This window comes from Danio rerio, chromosome 2 (genome assembly GCF_052040795.2).
Source record: "Danio rerio strain M-AB ecotype USA chromosome 2, GRCz13ab, whole genome shotgun sequence".
NCBI classification, from domain to species: Eukaryota; Metazoa; Chordata; class Actinopteri; order Cypriniformes; family Danionidae; genus Danio; species Danio rerio.
Window position 1 is genome coordinate 47,239,123 of NC_141022.1, and position 20,564 is coordinate 47,259,686.

A 20,564-nucleotide genomic window follows, 5' to 3' on the forward strand; every position below is an offset into this window, starting at 1 on the left:
TAAACATGTCAGGCTAAATAATTGAAATTAATAATTGACTTAAGATGTCTTCATTTGTTTAAAAAATACAGTTTTTTAAAACGGCATCTTTGGGTATCTTCTGCTGGAGATGCTTTTGTCCTAAAAAAACAAAAAAAATGTAAATAAAAAAATCTTACACATACCTTAGGAATGGTATTGCAGAAAATTTTGGCGGTTTTAAAACCTTGACTTTTTTTAAACAGCAGTATACCTTAAAAAAGGTCATCGTCCCATGCCTATCTGTAACTTTAATGTAGAACAATTTTTTTGATTTAATACACTGAAGACTATACAGTGTTGCTTTATATTCAATTGTTCAATTTCTGTACCTCACTACTGTTTGACTCTAAAGTGAACCATAAAGCTTTTTTTCTGTTGCTCTACAGCAATTATTTTTGCTTGCAATTTTTTAAAATAATTTTTTGTCGATGATCCCCACCCTTACAAATTTACCCCAATTTTAATTAGAGATGCCCAAACTAGGGCCCGGGGGCAAAAGTTATCCCATGGTAACCTTTGATTTAGCCTGCCACCCAATCACATGGGAAAAATAATGGGGAAGGTTAGGGCGAATACCTCAAACAGAAATCATAATTTCTAACATAACCGTTGGTTTGTTTGTTTAATTGCTGAGCTACAAAATAAGCAAAACTGACGTTAAATGTTGTGAATTAATCAGATTTTTTGAAGGGTCATGAAACCTTAAAACACTTTTTTTTAAAGATGTTGACATATATGTGTGGCATGTCACTAAAAACAGGACACATTTTATTATCGAATTTATGATTAAATAACTTTTTTTCTTAATATTTATAACTCTTACTAAATTAGGAAGTTACAATGGCAACGTTTAAGTTCAACCGATCAAGTTTGGTTTTTGGCCCTTCATAAGAAAAAGTTTGGGCACCCCTGATCTAAATGAATGATCTGTTGAAATTGAATTCATATCGCAATATATTTATCGCAGAAAAAAAAATTACAATGTCAAATTTTTTGAACAGATTGTGTTGAGTTAATTAAGAAAATTAATCTCTGTTTAATGCACAGTTACTTAAGCATGTATTTTACTTTAGTTTTAGGCATAGTTGTCAGTTTTTCTTGTCAGTGGTTTTGTGAGGTCAGGTTTCTCTCTTTCCTCTCTCTCTGAAGCTTTTATTTTTGTCATGTCCTCCCACTGTTTTTCTGTTTCTTTCTCCTGCTGTGTCATCAGCATTTCTGCAAAACAGCAAATATTTGTGGTTGTGTCATCATGGTATGTGTAGGGTGGTGTGATTGCTGTATTTTGAATTTTTTCTTACACACACACACACACACACACACACACACACACACACACACACACACACACACAAACAATACCATTTAAAAGGAATAATTCTATATGGCAAGATTCCATTAAACTGATCAAGAGGGATCTTAATTTGTAAATGAAAGAATTTTAAAAACATATTTTTACTTTTTCTAAAAATTCTTAATCAGTTCCACAAATTTTTTAGTTTTGATTGATAATAAATGGCTACTGAAAATGCAGCTTTGTCTTCTCTTTAGCCTTCATATGAATGTTTTCAGCTGAATCACAGCAACAGCTTTTTATTTGAATTGAAATAATCAGTGTTGGTTAAGTTACTTTTAAAAAGTAATAGATTACTAATTACTGACTACTGCTGGAAAATTGTAATCTGTTTACATTACTAATTGCTTTACTTTGAAGTTTTAAAACATATAAAATATACCTACTAAAATACAAAATAAACTGCAGCTCTTTCAGTAATTTAATATTCACTGAAAAACATTACAATGGGTTGATCACAACAGCTTTACATATTCAAAATACTTAAAGAGAGATTTCCAAAACTTAAAATTCTCTCATCATTCACTTGTTTTAAACCTGTTTTTTTTATGAACATAAAAGAAAACATGAAGAAAACTGGATACCTGTAACCATTTACATTCATAGTATGAAAAAGCACTGCAGTGTTTGGGTGTTCTGTGTTTGTCTGAGGTAATTAATCTACCCAGCTGTGTATATTACATATAAAGTATGAAGCTGATCGGTCTGTTTTTGTTGCATGACTTGCGGTTTTCAACTGGTGTGCCTGGAAAATGCTTGGAATAAGCGCTCCCAAGGTGATGCGGTGCCGCAGTGGGTAGCACGTTCGCCTCACAGCAAGAAGGTCGCTGGTTTGAGCCTCAGCTGGGTCAGTTGGCAGTTCTGTATAGAGTTTGCATGTTCTCCCTGTGTTCATGATGGGTTGCGGCTGTAATGGCCGCTGTGTAAAACATATGCTGGATAAGTTGACGCTTCATTCAACTGTGGCGACCCCAGATTAATAAAGGCACTAAGCCAAAACAAATGATTGAATGCGCTCCCAAAACCTCCATTGGAAATAACAAACTTGCACATGGAAAAGACGCAATATGTGAATAGCCCCATGAACAGCTACTCTTCTTTTCACATTTAGAAGATACCTTTACCTCCCGATCCTGCACAAAAATCCAGTTTAGACTGTTTAGGCTGAGTGAAATGAAATCAAAGTAGTGTCTGTATTTCCACTTGAAGAAGCAACCACTCTCGACAGCAGCTATTTCAGCTCGTGGTCTCCAGCAGTTTAAAAGCTAATTCTGATGTTGCAGCCAAAAATGTTATTTAACAGCCTTTTTTTTTTTTTCTTAAAACAATGTTTGTAACGAAAGTAACTCCGTTACATTGACTTTAGTAACTGTAATCAAATTACACAAATTTAAAATGTAATTCTTACATTACTGCGTTTCCCAAAAATGTAGTTACAATACAGTAACTTGTTACTGTGATATGTGTTACACCCAACTCTGGAAGCATTAATGTTTTAGTCAGTAATCAAATAGAGCCTTTGTGAGCCAAAAGTATTTAAAAAAACATTTTTTTTTAATCCCCAAATTTTGAACTGTAGTATTGGGTTGCTTCAGAAGAATCTCATCTTGACATCATCATTTCATTATGCCATAGATAAAGACTCTTTGCAACTGAGCAAGGCGTGTTCTGTTTGAACAAAATGTGTCTTTTAAAGTGAGGGGAACAAAGGTCACCTGCTGAAGCATGAAGGGTACAGTATATACCGTGTCCACATCACAATCTCCATTGAGGAAAGATTTTGATGGATGGAAGAGATGAAAATCTCAGCCTGTAGTTTGTTTATTATCATCTGTGCGTGTGAACAGAAGGATTGTCTTTACGTTCATGAAGATTTACTTAATCTTTCTGAGAACAGAAGGAGAGCAATAGACAGTTTGAGTTGGGATGTCCAGCATAACGTGGCTGTGTTGAATGGGAGGGGGTGAGGAGAGTGTTGTGCTTGTGTGTGTATTAGCGCTCCGCTCTAGCATCCTGCATCCATCCCAGTTCAGAGTGGCTGCCGAGTCTCCCGTTATAGGATATTCTGCACTGAGCAGCACTGCAGAGACACCATGTACCCAGAGGAACCGGTAAGGCAGACGCATGCATACATAGAGGGAGCCACACACACACCTACCCAACATACATTTGCACTCTGTCTCTTTTTACAAGTACACACACAAATGCAAAGTTGCTGCTTTTTGTAGGCTGCTGTCTTGTGTTTCTCTTTGCTGCCTCATACATGCATTTAAAGGGAAAGTTCACCCAAAAGTGACAAACTTGTGATCGTTTATTTACCTTCACGCCTTTCTAGATAAAAACTATATGGCTAATGTTTATAAACTGTTTATAGACTATATGAAAAATGATTTAGGGTATTTTTGTATATGCAGTAAGAGTCAGTAAGGGCCACGGTTGAATAATAAGAAGTCTTTAAAATAAATAATAATCATGTTTGCTTGGAGAAATGTCTATAGTTCTTTAATTGTCAGCTTTGATTGAACCATTTATTTAATTATCTGCAATCAACAGCATATCTTTATAATGAACTCTTAAATAGTACATGCAGTAGATCTTGCATGGGACGTTCTATGCCTGTGCAAACAACAGAGCAGATAATATGAGAAGGTCATGTGCTTGCCGTCTTCGTTATTGGCATAACAACAGTGATGCACTCTTCTCCACCTACGCACGCAGATGCATTTAAGCTTGCATGTGCAACTCAAATGTTCACTCGAGTTGCTAGAACAGATGCTTTCAAAAAAAAGAAAACAGTGCCGGGACATGATGTGCTGAAATTGTCTTGTGTATTGTCTTGAATCTCTGTGACACTCAGATGTGACCAGGGTGTGTGTGATGTGCATTGCTGTATTACATAAGCTCTGCTACATAACCGTTCAGTGGACAGCTGGCCTGAGAACTACACACGCTACATTACACAGAGTTTAAGAAAGCATATATACACTTCTCATATACACAAGCGGGCTACTACACACAGCATTACCAGGCTTTGGTGCACGAGTGAGTTTTTAATTTAACACGACTGTAATGTGATTGGAAAAAACGGCCTGATTTCTGATTCCTCTGCCCTGATGCAGATGAAACGCATAAGCTGTTTTAATCTGTTTGCTCTGTCGACCGAATCTCAGTGTTCAACTGCTCCGCCGCTCTATTGCTCTGTAACTTACATAATACCATAATGCTAATACTGCAGGATAGCTACTGTAAATACACTTCACTGTAAACATGGATCGTTTATCACTGCTGCAGCAGCTTTATTTAACCGCTGTGTGCTGATTGTGAATGTTTATCTCAATGTGATTGTTCAATGATATTATAACACAAGTAGGTGGCATTCTAATGCTAACACCTATTCTCTTTTTGAAAGCTTCTGTGAGCTCAAGGTTTAACCTTGTGTGTCTGCAAAGAGTCGATCTTGTGTGTGCTGACATCTTCTCATGACTCGGATTGAACAGATTTTGAGTTTGAGATCTGGGAAGTGGTATTGTATAATGCTGCAATCTCAGTCTCAGATCTGCAGTATTGATAAGGAATTATCTAATATTTTGAGAATTTTTATGCTGTGCTTATTAGAGCTGTGAAACCTATACTGGTCTCACGGTTCGGTTTGGTTACGATTATCATGCCATCGATTCGGTTCAATTCGATATCTCAATGCATCACGGTGGATTGACGGTGCTTTTTATACACAGTTTTCTATTTTCTTCACAGCAGCAATTCTTGTATTAAAATATATGAATATATTTATATACTATTTGTAATACAATTTTGTCATTTAATACAAACAGTCAGATTTATAAACTTTACCTTTAAACAACACAAGCATTAATAGCATTTAATATAAACTAATATAAATATTCCGCTCGCTTTCTGACCCTTTCTCATCTGGTCTAGTTCTCTTACACCCCTTTGATTGGTCACACCCTTAACAAAAATGGTTGCGATTGGCTCTTGCGCGCTGCGCTCTTCACAGATGATGACACTGATAAGCAGCAGGCGGCAGCGGCGGGGATAAAGCTGATCCATGATAGACACGGTGGAGAAAACTGTAGGCATGCGCTCGTGTCTGTATTCAGAACTATCGCTGTAAAACAGCCGAGAAGAGAAGAAAAGTCACGCCAGCAGGTCAAATGGGCCACGGTCTGTCTGTGTGTGTCTGTGTCTGTGTGTGAGAGAGAGAGAGAGAGAGTGATAAAGTACTTTCATTCTCTCCATCGCAGTGAAATAGTGGCTTCTGCTGTGTGTCAGTGAAGCACTGATCCAGCAAACACACACCCAGTCATATTGTGCACAGTATTATGAGTTTTAAGTCGTTGGAGCGTTGTAAATACTCTCGATCGCCACCCTCGCGACAGAGCGCATATGAGATAAATGACGTCAGTACATAATAATCGGTTATGATTATTACTGAACCGATACAGCACGTGTCCACGATGTCCACGTCTGCATCGTGGTGCACCAAAGAAACGATTAATTTTGACACCCCTAGTGCTTATATCCTTGACTTATTTAGCCTTTCATGGAAAAGTATGACTTAAAAGTATCCAGTATGTGCTAGCAAGTCTTAAAGAGTCCCTATTTTGCATTAAAAAAGGTCATATTTTGGTTTTAGGGGTCTCCAACAACATGCTAATATGCATGCAAGGTCAAAAAACACTTTCATGATCTTATAATATGCGTTTGATTTTACCGAATTATCCCAGCGACTCCCATATGGATTGTTCAGCGATTTTTATTTGTTCCCAAACCCCTCCTTAGCTCGAAGCTAATCTGCGGTGATTGGTCCGATGACCCAGTCTATTGCGATTAGTTGACTGCGTTCAGCACGAGACAGAGAGAAAAGCCCACACGGCTATGAAATTGAGATCCCAATGCAGGAATGCAATAAATTAAAGCGGTTAAAGACCAGCATATTGCTCTACTCTTAAACCTAACCCCAAGTAATAATGACACACATTCAGTACTAATCCACACAGTGACAAAAGTTAAACTCTTTTGAAAATTGACCACGGTACATGTGTTAGAACAGCTGATGGTGGCCATAGCAAAGGCAAACAGCAGAGGATCGCCAGTTCAGAAAGGCACTTAAAATCGGTAAAGGAAGAAGCACACGTCACGTTTTATACGTTTAGCACACGTCACGTTTAGCACACGAGATATGTGAACAGCCCCACACAGATCAAACCTGTGAGATAACGTTACAGTACAAGCACTGATCTATAATAGATGCATGATTACAAGTAACGCTAAGTGTGTACAAGTTACAACTAGGACTGCACAATTCTGGCTAAAATGTGAATTACGATTTTTTTTTTGCTCAAAATCGAGATCACGATTCTTTCTCACGATTCTTTAGATGTAAAATAAAGGTTAATATGGGTAGGCTAATAGTATTGTTAATTCTCAAACATATCATCACCTTTGAATTATAAGGTTCTATCTGCGTTCTGAATGATTTTGAGATATTTAGCTTCAAAGTTTTTGCAATCCATATAGCAAACAGTATGTGTGCAACATTTTTTTTAAAGTCTTAATGTAAACAATAAGTTTTCATTTAATAAGAATTTATCAATAACAATTTTAAGAAAAATTTCAGATAGAACCTTATAATTCTAAAGTGATGGTAGAACAACACTAATAATATTAGGCCTATGTGTATCTCTACTGTTGCTTAAAATGCTAAATTTTGTACAGTTATTATGGTGGACTTGAACAGACTTTGAATTATTATGTTTAAGACATGTGCTTGTCATTTGTCATTGTCAGCATTATTAGAGCATTTGTTTTCACTGGTTTTCACAGACATTTTTGCATTATAGTCAACATTATATAAGCTAGAGTAGCTATACTGACACTGTAAAACATTTATTTTCATGCACAACACTGTGTTAGCTATGAAAGGAAAAAAAAAAATATCAAATGTTTGTTGTATTCATAACTGTAAAATGCGTTATGATTATTTAAATGATGTGCGCAGAGGTTTAAATTTTACTTCCCAGTGCGCGTATAGCTGCCATCACTGTGATAAAACACACACACACATGCAAAGCATTCTTTCAACGTGGCTCTCAAACAATCGCTCCGTGCAACAAACTGAACGTTATTTACAACTTTATAACTTGCTATTAACAGCATATGCAGTTTCTGTTCACTTAAGTAGCCGTCATTGGCGTGCGTTCTTGGTAGCTATAAAGTAGCTATAAATGACATTTCTGGGAGAATTATACCTTGTAAATACAGTTTGTGACACTTTTAACACCATTTGAAGGTGTCCATGTTCCTGTGTGGACCTGTGCAGCTGCTTTTAAGCTTTTCTCCTGACCTTGAAAATATAATTGGCTGAATCGTAGAAAAGCTGAATTAAGATCATGTGTAGGATCGAATCGAGATTGTGATGTTTTTTTTTTAATAATCGTGCAGCCCTAGTTACAACACACAATTAAACGCATATTTTGCAAACTACACAAAACGAGGCAACAGTTTTACTGACACTTACATGTTATGATCTAGAGGAAGAAGAAACTGGTCCATGTGAACTGTAAAAAGTTACTGACAAAGTCCCTGTCAAAGTCTGACAAAGTCCCATAGTCTCTACTGCTCCTTTAATAGCAAACTGTTGACAGCGTAGGTTATTGTATCAAGCAGAAAAATGACAGGAACAAACACACCACACGGTTGGCTATACTGTGATATTGTTGTGAAAATGAACTTTAACCCTTTATTCTCCACAGCCAGGGACGGCGCGTCCGTAGGGGTATCATACCGATGTTAATGCGATCAAACAGAAGATCCGAACCCAACACGATTCATTTATTTGACTCTGAGTCAAATATTTTGCTAAAGAATCAATAGTTTTAAACATGCTGCACTTTTAGATTTAAACCTGCAGTGTTTCCTTCACTTCGAGCTGATTTACACACTGCATGGAAGCTCATTTTCAAAAACACATTATAGGGGCTTTTTAATGAGGGATTTATTGAATTATTCATTTTATCATTTGTTCCAAACTGCTGATTCATTGAAACTTACCATGTGATTGTATTTTTGAATGGACCATTGAATCAAATGATTCATTAAAAACGATTTATTAAAGGGCACCTATTTTACCCCTTTTACAAGATGTAAGATGCGCGTTTGGTGTCTCCAGAATGTGTCAGTAAAGTTTCAGCTCAAAATCCATCAGGTAATTTATGATAGACTCCAGAATCTGCCAGTTTTAGTGTCTGAATGCATTGTAGCTGTTTTTGTTTAAATGCAAATGAACTGCTTCTTCCTGCCCACCATTTCCACATGCGCATCTGCTTCTCATATTGCGTCACATCAGATGAACAGCCGTCAGTGATGGAGACAGACTAAAAAAAAGTCTAAATGTGTTTGTGGAGGAGTTTATTCAAGCTTTTTTTTTAAATGAGTCCCACAGAAATGCCACTTGCAGTACACATACACCTCATACCAGCCCATGCCTAGTATATACATGTTAGGGAAACCACACTCCTACGTCACATTACAGTGGGCCTAAAAATCACTGGAATTTGGATATTAATTTCACGTCAGGAAATTGAAAAAAAAAAGACAATTGTTGGATTTATATCCCTCCAATATGACCAAGGACACACTATAGCTACACACACTTCTGTCCAATCAGCTTACAAAAGTTGATTTTTATCATAGGTGCCCTTTAAACAAAGACTGCAGGGTTGCTGAAGAGCTGGAAATGTTCTGCTTCAGCAGTGTTTTGTTTAGCTGTAGTATATAAGCAATATTACATTTTAATTGAGCATTTTCATTTTAAAAGCATTCAGGCACAAGAAATTGTACTGTTTGTATCTTTTATATTGCACACTTCTAGTCTCAGCTGATAAATATATTTTGCAGGGTGTAGTATTAGGCTTTAGTTTGAGTCGTGACCACAAATTCTTTGCAGTTTTTCCATTGATTATTTCAATGTCTATTCTGTGCAGCCTTTGTGAATTGGGACAGTTTTTATTTGAACAAGCACTTTATTTGGCGGTTCATTATAGGTATGTTGATTTCAGGTAACCGGTGTGTACGTCTAATTTCTCTAGATCCACTGTGCACTCTTTGTTTTGCAGCATATGGGTGTGTTTTATGATGTTATTAAGAACTATGCCACCTCTTGCCCAAGGCTTTTTGAAGTGGTGCTCCTTGGGTTATATTTTCAGCACTTTCTCAGCTCGCCTCGAAGCTTTACTACTGCCAAGATGTTAGTAACTGTACATATTCATAAACTTGTTACTCACTTGATTACTGAAGTGCTCTTTAGGTTCACAGCTGGCTTCCTCTTTCTCGCTGTTTAGCTTCAGATGTCAGTCTAAGGAGGATTGCATGGCATAATCTATGTCCCATCATCCTTAGCACAGAGGACACACACATGCAGGATTATTCTTCATGTAGTGAGGAGCTCTCTAGGGCTGGTCAGTAGTGGCTGAGTGGATTACAGTTTATTTGTGTGTGTGCGGTCTAAAAATGACCGCAGAGGCTCAATTTATACAGTATTCCAAAAAACAAGGAAGAAAACAGTTTTTTGTTTATGTGAAAGAATAAATGTTTGTGCTCAAAATTGATTGAGTCATGGCATTATTAGATTACCAGATTATCTCTCTCTCTTCCTCCCTTGTAGCTGATGCATCTGAACTGACTGTAGATGTTTAGGTTGACTTGGTTTTACTGTATTTTGTGTGTAATTCAGATTTCTTTCCTCATCTGTTAGCTGCTAATGACGCTTTAAAACAAGTGGTGAACAAATGCCAAATTCCTCCTCCTGAAATTAGACCTTTTAATCAACATTTAGATTTTAAATTAGTGGCAAGAGGAGTGGGATGTAGGATTAATCGAAAAAAATTTGTGATCTCGATTCGACACCCCCCCCCCACCCCCCCCCCCCCCCACCCCCCTCACACACACACACACGATCTTAATTGAGCATTGAGTTTTCACATTGTTTTATATCAGCAACGTGGACAGAGTCATATACTTTATTTAAAGGTATAATTTACCCGTAAATGTCATTTTAGTCTTAATGTAATAACATTCACGGCTGCAAAATCACACATGGTCTGATGCACTGTTTATGGTTTACTACCGAGAGGACGCGAGCGTTTGCCCGCCCATGATGTCTACTTTAGTGAACAGAACCTGCATAAACTGTGAATAACAGATTATAAAGTTGTAAATAACGTTCAGTTTGTTGCACAGAGAGAGCCGTGCGGGAATTAGGATTTGCATGTATGCTTTTTTTTTTCTCAAAGTGATGGCAGCCATGACATGACCCGCACTTGACAGTAACAGTAAATGTTTAACAGTGTCAGTATAACTCCTCTAGCCTAAATAATGTTGAATATAATGCAAAAGGGCATCTGATGATAAAAACTGTCTCATTTTACCAGTGTAAAATATTGTCTCATAATGTTGTCAATCACAGATTGCAAGCATATCTCAAACATAATAATTCAACTTCAGAAATATCACTAGTTGTAATCTGTTGGCTTCATTTACTGTAAATTAACAAACAGGATAAATTTAAAGTTCGTTCACAATTCCATGGTCTATACAAAAATTGAGCATTTTAACCAACAGTAGATCTACACATAGGCCTAATTTTATTAGTGTTTTTTACCATATATAATAATAATAATAGCCTACTCGTATTAAACTTTATTTTACAACTACAGAATCATAATTTTAAGCAAAAAAAAAAAGGGATTCTCATTTTAGCCAGAATCGTGCAGCCCTAGTGGGATGCATTGAAAAATAATAAATTGTATGAAATACAACCTGTAATCTCAAACAGAGTTTTAAGACATTTTAAGACTAGATTTGATCAAATGATTTTTACCAGATGTCGTATTGGACATTCAAGATTAACTCATACCTTTTTGCTTAAAGATGAAGACCCTACTTAATGTTTGTAGTCCACAACTCCCCTTTGCTGTAAAACACATTCTACTGGACTGTCCTGCTTTAAATCCGTTCCAGAAGGCTGTTTTATGAAATTAACTTTCTTAAGGACATTTTTAACAAAAAATGTTTTATCATGTTAACACTAAATATCTTATTTAATTCATGTATTCATTTGTTTGTTGTTTTTAATTGTATATTTATTATTGAAATGTTCTTGCCATGAAAAAAGTCTTGGTTGCTGACATGGCAAAATACATCACATTACATTCCTCATCCTCTCCTTTTGTTTTGTTCACTTTTATAATAGCTTTTTCTTTTTTTGAACGTATTTCTTTTCCCCTATTTTTTTCTTTTCTTTCAAAAATACCTCATTTTTGAGTGCATACCTGTTAGAGCGGCACAGAAATACACTTGTCTGTGTCTTTAGGGCATGTTGGCACACAGCGTTCTGTTGTTTGGAGGTGTGAAGTCTCCTCATGTCGGAAACCAAGCAGTGAAGTGGAGCCGGCAGAAAATGGGGACAATGTGAATTTGACACAATAATATTAGAAATGTAATGTTTAAAAAGAGAAAAGAGAAGTTTTAAAATGCACTTAATTTAGTCTGACTGTAAAAGTATGTAATGCAAGTACATATTTAATGTTAGTTTTACTTTGTTTATGGTTTTTAGCTTTTAAAATGTATATTACATACACATTGTTTCATTTTGAAATGATTGTCTTTTCCTCTTTTGCTGAGTGGTAAAGATGTATGACTTATTTGTTAAATATTTGTCATGACAGTGAGAGTTAAAATATGATTGGAAAGGCAGAGAGAGCATCAGAGAGTTATAAATGTTTGGAAACGGAGAAAGAAATGAGGGGCTAAAAGTGGTTGTTGGAGCTAAAGAGAGGGAACTTTGCTCTCTTCTGCTTTCCAGGGATTCTGTTCTGACATGCTGCAACTTCACACATGCTTCCTCATTCCTGCATTTATAGTGCTTGCTCACAATAGGTCTTGAACACCCTCACATTCACATACACACTGTATTGCCAATTGTGTTGGTACATCTGCCTTTACATGCTCATGAACTATAATGACATCCCAATCTTAATCGGTTGGGTATAATGCGATCTTGTCCCACTCTTTGCTGCTATAACAGTTTCGTTTCTTCTGGGAAAGCTTTCCACAAGTTTAGGAGTGGGTTTTTGGAGATTTATGACCATTTTTATTGTAGTACATTTGTGATATCAGCCTCTGATGTGTGAAGAGAAGGCCTGGCTCACACTCTAATTTTTCCAAAGGTATTCAGTCAAATTGAGGTTAGTTCCTTCTTTCTAAACCTGCTCATCTGTGTCTTTCTGAACTTTGCGTTGTGCACTGGTGGGGTCATCTCTAAACTCTTCACACAAAATTGGCAACATGAGATTGTATAACACATGCATTAAGAGGTCTTTTCACTGGAATTAAGAGGCCAAGCCAAACCTCTAAAAAATAACCCCACACTGTAATCCATCCTCCACCAAATTTTACAACTGCCAAGGTGCGGTCCAGCAAGTATTGTTTTCCTGGCAACCACCAAAATCAGACTTGTCTATCAGATTGCCAGACAGAGAAGCATGAACAGTCAATCTAGAGAACAATTTTGAGTAGTGGTTCCCAGTTCTGGTCCTCCGGCCCCCCTGAGCTGCACATTTTGTATGTCTTTTTTTGTTTAAAGGTGAAGTAGGTGATCTGCCAAAATGCTAACCGGTTAGCATAATATCTTTGAAACACAGTCCCTCCCCTGCCGTCAAAAGCCACACCTACTGAAATACAACCTTGCGCATGGCGCGACATTTTGTATGTCTTTTTTTGTTTAAAGGTGAAGTAGGTGATCTGCCAAAATGCTAACCGGTTAGCATAATATCTTTGAAACACAGTCCCTCCCCTGCCGTCAAAAGCCACGCCTACTGAAATACAACCTTGCGCACGGCGCGCCTTAAAGATGACAGAGACAACCCACTAGATCATGTCCTTCACCAGTTAGAAAACTTTATAGTACTTTAAACTACAGCAATTCCCAATGGAAAATATATCTAGCACGTTTTCAGTTATGGAGTTAGCAAACAAAACTTTTCTTAATGTGCAATATTTCATGCATGCAATGATCTCTAGTCTTACCCTCTCATATGCTTTGTCCTAAAGCGACTACTGTATGCTTAGTGGTTGGGCGGCGGGGTGCAGGAATTACACTTATTAATAAGCCATACTTGCATGCTATTTCAGAGTGAATATTCAGAGTATCATAAAGGTAAACTATATAGGGCATGTAGGTAAACTATATAGGGAGCACGTCACATGGTGTCATTGCTCAAAAATTAACCAATGTGAATATAAAACCATCTTCACCTCAATAAAACAGGCTAGGAAAAATAGCGCTATTTACTAAATATAAATATAAATCTACATTATCGATGCTGTAAAAGGTCCCTTATGGAATTGAAAACAGTCACATCAATCTTTTGGCGGAAAATTTCAGTGGCTGAACAACACTTCTGTGCATAAAATTCATTCGTGAAACAACACAATCTAAATCAGCTTTGCGTGACTAAACTAGTTTTAAAACAGAACAAGACCTGTCTAAAAGAAATATTTCAGTCATGGTGTCGTGCAAAAGTGACTCCAGTATTGGTTGATTCATTCATTATCTTTTCGGCTAAGTCAACATCCATACACACTCATTCACACCCATACACTACGGACAAATTAGCCTACCAAACTCACCTGTACTGCATGTCTTTGGACTATAGGGGAAACCTACGCAAACGTGGGGAGAACATGCAAACTCCACACAGAAACGCCAACTGAGCCAAGGCTCGAACCAGCGACTTTCTTGCTGTGAGGCGACAGCACTGGCTACTGTGCCACCACGTTGCAATTTTGATTCAGGATTTTTAAAAGTTTTGATTCAGCATTTGATTTTCATCACTGTGATTGTCTCATGTGCACATGAGCTCGCGTTCGGTTGTACAAATCCACATTGGTTGACAGACAGTATTTATTTGGATAAACATTTTTAGTCTTATACCTTACCCAGAATAAAAAAATAAATATAATTACATGTGGATCATTTACAATAAATCATTAATATTGGAATGTGAAGAGACTTTCAACCAGCACAACAACAAATGTTTCTGAAGACAATCACCTACTGCACTTTTAACGGACCTGATTCAGATCATCAGCTCATTAACAGAGAGATCCATGAACTGATCTTTCCGTTTCAAATTAAAGAGGCATTTAAACTCTCCCGGGCAGTGGGGTGCAGAGGACTGGAATTGGGAACTGCTGCTCAAGAGTTGGAGGCAGCATCTTTACACCACTACATCTAATGGTTTTTACATTGGACTTGAGGATGGAAATGTTTGGTTGGAGCTGCTCGGCCATGGAAACACGTGAAGCTCTCTACGCACTGTTCTTGAGCTAATCTGAAGGCCACATAAAGTTTGGAGGTCTAGTTATCAGAAGAAAGTCGGTGACTTCTGTGCACCGTTCTACTGTTCTGCTACTTTTAGTAGAAGCTAGCTTTCATTTCTTCTCCATGTACTCCTGATTAATCAGTCACCCTAGTTTAACACATTTGATCAAACTAATTGAGTCTTTCAGGCTTGTTTGAAACCTACAAACAAAGCTGCAGTCACACTGCACTTTTCTCCCAATCGACTTCCATTCATGCGCATGCAAATGTGGCAGACCGGAAACACAAGCTTGTGCGAGAATAGTGAATTGGTGAACTCTGACCTGTAAAATCGCATCATGTGAATGTGTAAGACCAATGGAAGATAAAAAAAAGATCTGTACAGAAATGTAAAATACGGAGCAGTCATGCTTTTTTGACATCTGATCATCTTGTTTAATCCCGCCCCTTTTCACAGTGCCATACAACAGAATTTCGCAAGCTCAAACTCTAGTGAGGCCGTGGCTTAAGTGTGTTGAAGCAGGGTTGGAACTAAACTGTGCAGAGCTGCGACCCTCCAGGAGCAGGATTTGACACCTGTGTTCTAGATGAACTACCCCTTTAAGCCAGGGGTGTCCAAACTCGGTCCTGGAGGGCCGGTGTCTTGGAGAGTTTGGCTGTTTCTCAATTCCAACAACGCAGAGAGCAGACTTGCATTCTTGTGTAGACCGCTCTTGCCAGGTCACCTCGGAAGAACAAAACTGAGACACCACGTGAACAGAGAAAACGTCCTATGAGAAATGAGATGTTGCGTTCTTCCTGTTGGTCACATGACCTTCACGCGTTTTTAACCGAAAAAGATTTTAACATTACAGCATTCATACAAAGATTCAATATTTCCCCCTTTTCACAATGTATACATAAAGACTTTGCTAATATACATTGCGCAATATAAATAAAACAGATTTTAATACCAATGTGAGCAAATAAACTCCCTTAATGTGTTTATGCTTTTATTAAGAATTTCATGGTAATGCTTGCTTTTACAGTCTCATTTAGGGAAACTCCTAAGATAAATAAGTCATATCTCTGAACTTTAATAATAATTTTACCTTAAATGCTGCACTTCCTTCCTCCGGTTGCAATGACTTCTGGGACTTCTAGAGCGAGTTTTACGCTCAGGTCTACGTCGATGCGTATTCGATATCAAGAACACATCCGGGAACTTTCACGCATCCTATGTACTTGCGTTTTTGAGTATTTGGAACTGAACTTTGGCAGTTGATGATGATGTTACATGAGAACACGAGGACGCAATACCGCTGAGGAACACATATTGAGAAACAGCCCATAGCTCCAATCCTAATCAAACACACCTGAACCAGCTAATCAAGCTCTTACTAGATATACTAGAAACTAGGGCTGCATGTTATTGGAAAAAAATTGACATTGCATTTTTTTTTTTTCATTGATATACATTGCGATATGAAATGTATTTCACCAGATGGAATGATTAACTTGATTTGGTCACCGTTTCTGAATGTTTGGGGTAATTTTATAGTGGAGTGCATGTCAATATATTATTAAAATTAACTTTAAACTAGATCTCTAAACGTACAAATGAGGAAAAAAGGTTTTATATTTGTCTGGTAAGACTTAATGACAATTAAACAATATTAAAAATTTTTTTTTAAACATCTGAAGTAAAATGACAACTGGTAGCCTTCACTATAAAAATGTAATTTAATTAGTTTTTGTTGAAGCAACAAATGCTATTGTTTATTGTGCCTGAATGCTTCAAACTGACTTAATATGTTTGACTGAAAAAAAAAAAAATTAATGAAATGCATTTAATAAAATTTGAACCCACTTGACATTGCAGATTCAGCCATGTGACTATTGCGGATGTGCACAATGCAATATCGATGGTGAAACAATACATTGTGCAGCCCTGCTAGAAACATTCTGGCAGGTGTGTTACAGCAAGTTGGAGCTAAACTCAGCAGGACACCGGCCCTCCAGGACCTAGTTTGGACACCCGTGCTTTAAGCCATTGCATAATCCCACCCCCTGAGATATGGACGATGGCCTAATAGGCTGGGTCCAGTTTTAGAAGGAGATTAGCTGCTCACAGAATTAGATTATGTTTCGAGTTGTGTGGCATTTTGTTAGCATTTGTTTCTGTCTTCTTGGTTCTGTATAATTTTGTCATGGTCACTTTTTTATATTAGCACACCTACTTACTGTCAAATGTAATGAAAATTGACCAAATATTTTGCTTACAAACAGTTTGTGGCACGTTTGAGCTTCACATTGGCAAACACGTCATCAATATTGGCTGAAGTGTGTGTGTGTGTGTGTGTGTGTGTGTTTGCGTTCGTTTGTTTGTTCGTTCGTTCGTTCGTGCGTCTGATTAAGCATGATGTTTAGCTCTACGCACCATTCTTTCTCTTTGGTACAGTTTATTTCACACTTAAAAGTTTGAATGTTGTGATGAAGTCTTTCATTTGACATCTTACTTTGTATTTGTGAGCACATGGTCATATTTTGGGATATCGTGCGTCAGTTGTCAATTCTGCCTGGGGTTAATGTTGACCTTAAAATCTGTAGTTCTGACCAGTTCCGGTTTAATCACACTACAACATTAGCCTGTGTTTGTGCTCTTCTGGATGAGTCTTTAATCTGATGACATTATCCTCTGTGTGGCTTAAACCGCTAAGTGCCATCCTGGTTCACCGTGCACACATTCGTGTGAGCTCATTACCTCATTTCAGGTGCAGTGATGCATGTTGGGATGGCTTGCATCTAAAAAGAACAACTGGACTGGACCGGTTCATTTACGTTGCTTTATAATTGAGTTAAATCAGTTTCACACAATTATTAAGAGAGCTTCCTTTCTCTCAATGTTTATAAGAATGTGTTTGGTTATAATTGAATTACTCCTGAAGCTGTTGTGTAATGGTTTTGATTAAATGGCAAGCCATGGAGTTCATCCAATCACTCCCTCACTCCCTGCCTCAGCCCATCATTCTGTAAATTTGAGCAGTTAGTAAGGATGGAGGCTAGGGCTGTGCAATTAATCGAAAATCCGATTTCGATTTCGATTATGACTTTTAACGATTATGAAAAACCATTAATCGAGATAACCGATTATTGCATCATATACCAAAAGCGCAAAAGACTGCGTGTTTATGTGTGAGCAACACGCGCACACGCATAAGCACGCAGTCAGCATTCGGTCTCATTCGCACACTGAGACGAACAGAGGAGCGCAGACATCTAAAGTAATCTTAACATGAGCGCTTTAATGGTCAAATAGGTGTCAAAACGCGGTAATTAGTGATTATGCATATTAACCCTCATTTGCGTAATAAACAAACGAGTTGAGAATCAAAAGACACGCGAAAGAGAAACCATTAAAGTGACAGTGCGAAATGCTGCCGCCTGTTTTATCATTAATCAAACGACGAGAAATTCCCTTACTGCTCCTGACTGAAGGATTTTTGTAGCTAAAGTGTTTTTCTTTGGGTGAAGATGCTTAAATCAGAGTTTGTTTTATATTTTTATACTATGTATTTATTCTATTGTATTTATTTCTCTCTCCTTTGCAGGGTGGAAAATAACTATATATATACAGTTGTAGTCAGAATTTTTAGCCCTCCAGAATATTAGCAACCCTTTTGGGAAGAGGTTTTTTTTAAACTTATTTCTGAACACAATAGTTTTAATATATCATGTCTAGTTACTGATTTGTTTTATCTTTGCTATGATGACAGTACATAACATTTTACTAGATGTTTTTCAAAATACAAGCATTTAGATTAAAGTGCAATTCAAAGGCTTAATTAGAGTAATGAGACAAGTCATTGTATCAAAAAAAATATATTGCTTAAGGGGGCTAATAATATTGACCTTAAAATGGGTTTCAAAATAATTAAATCTGCTTTTATTCTAGCTAAAATAAAACAAATAAGACTTTCTCCAGAAGAAAAAAATATTAGAGGAAATACTGTTAAAATTCCTTGCTCTGTTTAACTAATAATTTTGACTTCAACTGATAATCGTTTAGAATAATCGTGATTACAATTATGACCAAAATAATCGTGATTATGATTTTTTCCAAAATCGAGCAGCCCTAATGGAGGTGTCTCATAAATGATCAGTTTGTTCAGTGGTGTTTGCTTTGTACTGTTATTATTATTTTTTTGTTATGCTGTTCTATGGATTGCAAATCTAATCTTGTTGAGAGGCTCGGTGTTAAAGCAAACATTCATATGTGTGTTGTAAGGGTCTGGAATGTGGCCGTGCAGGTTTTTCTATATATAGTTTCGCTTATGAATGACAGTCTCTCTTTCTTTTTCTAATCTGTTCCCTCTGTTTCCCTATGGGACTGTGCTATTGTTGTGGTCTCATAATATTCATGTGTATATATTCTATAAATACTATACTAATCAGTTTCAGTGAGCATTCTGGATGCAACTAAATTTTGGCTGCTACTTTTTTGTTTAGTTTAGAAAATATTGCAGAAATCCGGAAAAAGGCAGACCAGATGACAAGAACATGACGTATCCTATGTGTGACACATGCATGTTTTTTTTTTTTTGTACAGTTGTCGTTTTATGTAAACTATTTAAAAACCTCTTGGAGTTTCATGTTAATGTGAAGCCATAACAATAAAGGAAGGTGGTTTCCACTATCAAACTACATTAGTAGATCAGCAATATATGAGTAAACCTGTTCAAACAAAAGCAAGTATTTAAACAATGCAATCCAAGGCACTTGAAAAGCTTTTATTAACATGACTATTCTATAAAACAGCATCTATGCGTTTTGGCAACACTTGCCCTCATCAGGGTCCCCTGCAAGTAATTTTCACCTTCTGTCACAATACATTTATTGTAATAAAAAATGTTTTTTAAGTGCTGTATCATGATTTATTTAGGCAGAATTTCTCTGTGGTCCATTTGAACCGGCAGGAGATTATTTTAGACTTTTGAGTTTGTGGTTGTTGCTTTAAATCTGTAAAGTTTTTATATCATAGTGGTAAATATGTTTAAAATTCTTCTTCTTTAAGAATGTGAAATATCACAGAACATACAGCACTATAAATATATAATATTTGAAAAGAAAATGAATCTTATTTACAAATTGAGCTATGGAAAATAAAATGAAATGGCACAGAAAAAAGTTTTGAAAACATGAAGAAAGGGAGGTGTAGAAAGGCAGTGAAAGCCCAGACAGCAGCTGAAATCTCTCAGTAGTTTTTCAGCAACCCTCTGCCCTTCATCATTGTAAATTAATATTAACTGCTTCAGTCCAACATCGACATTACAGAATGATGAAGATGAAACCAGAGTGGACATATCAGCAAGACAATGATACAAAACACAGCCAAAGAAACTCTTAAATGCTTTCAGAGAAAGAAAATCAAGTTGTAGAATGGCCCAGCCAATCCCCTGACTTGAATCCAATGGAAAATACAAAATAAAGATCAGTTTTGATAGATGAATTCCCCAGAACCGTCAAGATGTCTACACTCTGTCTGAAAAAATCACACTTAAGCAATGCATGACACTTTCTTTTCCATATGCGAAGTGTCTTTAATAACCATGGGCTGGTTTAAGATTCTGACAACCTTGGATAAAAAAATCTTGATATTGTGATTACTACTCTGAAATATATTCTTTTTAAATGTCTGGGTTAAAAAACTTTTTTCGCCTTTGAAAAAAAAAAAAATTTATTTTTTGAAAGATTTATAATAAACATAGTAAACATGTCAGGCTAAAGAATTCAAATGAATAATTGACTTCT

At 36.8% G+C, this 20,564-nt stretch overlaps 2 protein-coding genes and 1 long non-coding RNA gene across 15 annotated transcripts in view; 2 read left to right on the plus strand and 1 right to left on the minus strand.

Moving 5' to 3' along the window:
- Positions 1-20,564, plus strand: part of LOC147846472 (uncharacterized) — a 563,173-nt gene that overhangs the window by 316,351 nt on the left and 226,258 nt on the right. The gene's annotated exons all lie outside the window — the stretch shown is intronic.
- The window catches only part of arhgap12a (Rho GTPase activating protein 12a), a 48,123-nt gene that overhangs the window by 2,681 nt on the left and 24,878 nt on the right, over positions 1-20,564 (plus strand). The window lies entirely within an intron of this gene.
- LOC147837216 (uncharacterized) lies at positions 3,407-11,122 on the minus strand. Of its 2 annotated transcripts, none has more exons than XR_015478954.1 (3): positions 8,010-11,122; positions 7,018-7,262; positions 3,407-6,080 (listed from the first exon to the last, which is right to left on the minus strand). It is a non-coding gene; the product is annotated as an uncharacterized LOC147837216 (long non-coding RNA). The 2 variants fall into 2 exon arrangements; XR_015478953.1 differs by having other exon boundaries at positions 4,859-6,833.